Below are 3,774 nucleotides of genomic sequence, written 5' to 3'. Positions count from 1 at the left end.
TCGGCATAAAGTTTGGTTCACCGGTATTAAGCATTGAGTTTTGGTTAAGTTAATTTTGGTTTAAATTATTGGACAACCGATTCACCCCCCCTCTCAATTGTCTCTGAGACCTAACAATTGGTATCAAAGCCTAGTTCTCTTTTTGTAGAAGTTTAATAGCTTGAGGAGATCCAATGTCTTCTAACTATTTCAGGAAGGACAGTCCGAAACTTGATGGAACTAACTATGGCATATGGAAGATCAAGATGGAGACACACCTAAATTGAATTGAAAAGGATATATGGGATGTTAAAAAGAATGACTATACTACTCCTACTCAAGGTCAACCTAATCCACCTAACTTGGCTAAAGATGAGGAAAATGATTGCAAAGCAAGAGAAGCACTTTTGAGCGCATTGTCAGATCAGCAAGTCATGGGATTGTCAGATAGATCTGCTACTAAAGCTATTTGGGACAAACTGGAAACATTGAATGAAGGAGATTCCATAGTCAAAATTGCAAAAATTGAATGCTTCTGGGTCAGGTATGAAAATCTGAAACTGGAAGAAGATGAAAGAATTTATGCTTTTATGGAAAGAGTAAATGAAATTGTTTTGGGTATACAATGTTGTGGAGGAACCTTAAGTGAAGATGAGATTGTTTCTAAAGTTTTAAGAGCTTTACCACCAGTATATAAAATGAATGTTACAGGTATAAATGAATTAAGAACAATGCCTAATGCATAAGTATCTAGAGACACTTTGGTTGGAAAACTTTCAGCTTTTGAGCTTGAGGAATTTGGTCCTATTACTACTATCAAGACAGATCTAGCTTTCAAGGAATCATCATCAACCGCATCATCATCATCACATGATAAATCTGATTAGAAATCCTTCTATGCAAGAGAACTTGAAGAAAGCAGGAGAGAAAATGAAGAACTTGAAGAACTTGAAGCACTATTTGCAAGGAAAATTCCTAAAGGTCCAATTGGAAGTAAGTATGAAGGTAAAGCACCCTTTAAATGTTTTAACTGTAATAAGATTGGTCATATGGCATGTAGATGTGCTGATAGACATGCAAGATTAATAGAAGAAGCTAAAAGAACATATAAGCCTAACCTTGACTATCAGAAATACAAGTTTAAGAAGAATAGAGACAAATCTTGTTATTATGTTGATGAAGGAGTTACTGATGATTATGATGAGGATCTAATAGACAATGGATGGGATTTCATTGCTATAATAGAAGATCAACCAACACCTACTATTCAACCGGTAGAGCAGGCCATGGCAGCTAAAGTTGAAGATAAGGATGAATGGATTATTGATTTAGGATGTTCACATCATATGACTGGTGATAAGAGTAAATTCTTAACCTTTCAGGAATACAATGGAGGTCTAGTAAGATTTGGAGATGATTAAGCTTGTTTGATCAAAGGAAAAGGCACTATATCTTTTGATGGTAAGCACAATACTGATAATGTTTACTATGTTGAAGGTTTGAAGCATAATCTTTTGAGTGTTGGTCAATTAGTTGAAAAAGGATTTTAGTTACAATTCAAGAATGGTAAATGCAAAATCTTAAACAGAACTGGTTTAGAAATTGCAACCGGTAATCAGACTAGATGTAATATCTTTCATTTGAACAACAATGAGAAAGCATGTTTGATTGCACATATTGATGAAAGTTGGTTGTGGCATAAAAGACTTTGTCATGTAAATTTTGATTGTATTGTGAAAATCAGTACTACTAAGGTTGTTAGAGATTTACCTAAGATTGTTAAACCTCACAATCCGATATGTAAGGAGTGTCAATTTGGAAAGCAAGTTAGAGCATCTTTCAAGAGTATTCTAGAGAAGTCTAACAATGTTCTTGATTTAATTCATACTGATTTATGTGGTCCAACAAGAACTAGAAGTATACAAGGAGATAGATACTTTATGCTAATCATTGATGACTATTCTAGAATGTGTTGGGTTACTTTTCTTCGAGAAAAATCTGAAGCATTTGGGAAATTCAAACTATTCAAGGTGATGGTAGAAAATGAAACTGACAAGAAAATCAAACGTTTGAGAGCAGATCAAGGAGGTAAATTCACATCTAAGGAATTTAATGCATTATGTGAAGTGAATGGGATCAGAAGATAGTTGTCAACATCCCGGACACCCCAGCAGAATGGAGTTGTAGAAAGGAAAAACAAAACTATCTTGGATGCAACCAGAAGTATGATATTAGAAGCAAATCTACCTCATATATACTAGAGAGAAGTGGTCAATACAACTATTTATACATTCAACATAGTTCACATCAGAAGAGAAGCCGGTAAGACCCCACATGAACTATGGTTTGGTAATACTCCTACTATTAAATATTTTAGAATATTTGGAAGTTAATGTTATATTAGAAGAGATGAGTATATTGGCAAATTTGATCCTAGAAGTGATGAAGGAATATTTCTTGGTTATTCATCTAAGAGAAAGGCATATAGATGTTTTAACAAGAGATTGCAGAAAATTGTTGAGAGTGCAAATGTGAAGATTGATGAACAATTTAGAGGAAATTCAAGGTACATTGACTCTGAACTAGAAATAGAGATAATCACAAATGAACCTATTAGGAATACACTGGTACAAAATGGTGATCTAGTTACACCGGCATCATCTGGAGATTCAACAGTCACTAAACAACAACAACAAGTAAAAACACCCCGGTATGTAAGATTGAATCATTCTGAAGATCAAATATTTGGAAATAAATTTCAAGGAGTTATGACTAGAGGAAGATTGGAAAATGAGGAGGTATGTGTTATTTCTCAAATTAAACCTACATAAATTAATGAAGCATGTGAAGATAAATATTGGATTAAAGAAATGGAGGATGAATTGGAACAAATTGAAAGGAATAACACTTGTTCATTAATTCCCTGGCCTAAAGACAAAAATGTAATTGGAACTAAATGGGTTTTCATAAATAAATTTAATGAAGATGGTATGGTAATCAGAAACAAAGCAAGATTGGTGTGTAAGGGATATTCACAGAAAGAAGGAGTTGATTACAATGAAACCTTTGCACCAGTAGCTAGAATTGAGGCAGTCAGATTTTTATTGGCTTTTGCAGCACACATGAACTATAAAGTATATCAGATGGATGTTAAATGTGCATTTCTGAATCGAGATCTTGAAGAAGAAGTTTACATTGAGCAACCTGATGGATTTTCTTTGATAGATAACAATGACATGGTTTATAGGTTAAGGAAAGCTTTATATGGATTGAAACAAGCTCCTAGAGCTTGGTATGCTAGATTGGAAAAATATCTTTTGAAGCTTGGTTACACTAAAGGTAATGCAGACAACAATCTATACTACAAAGTGACTAATGATGACATCTTGGTTATTGAAGTTTTTGTTGATGATACAATATTTGGAGGAGAAGATGGTTTGTGTAAAGACTTTTCTAACAAAATGCAACAAGAATTTGAAATGTCCATGATTGGAGAGATAAAATTATTTTTAGGATTGCAGATTTCACAGACTAATAAAGGTATATTCCTATGTCAATCTAAGTACTTGAAGGAATTACTAAAGAAATTTGGCATGGAAAATTGTAAACCGATGAGCACACCTATGACTACAAATGATAAATTATCTTTGAAGGATGAATCTACACCTGTTAATCTGGCTAGATACAAATCTATGATAGGAGTTTTACTGTATTTGACATAAACAAGACCTGATATTATGAATGCAGTATGTATTGTTTCAAGATTTCAAAGTATTCCTAAAGAAAATCATGAAT

This window comes from Cryptomeria japonica, chromosome 7, assembly GCF_030272615.1.
Source record: "Cryptomeria japonica chromosome 7, Sugi_1.0, whole genome shotgun sequence".
Lineage (NCBI taxonomy): Eukaryota > Viridiplantae > Streptophyta > Pinopsida > Cupressales > Cupressaceae > Cryptomeria > Cryptomeria japonica.
Note: the sequence above shows the minus strand (reverse complement) of the source record.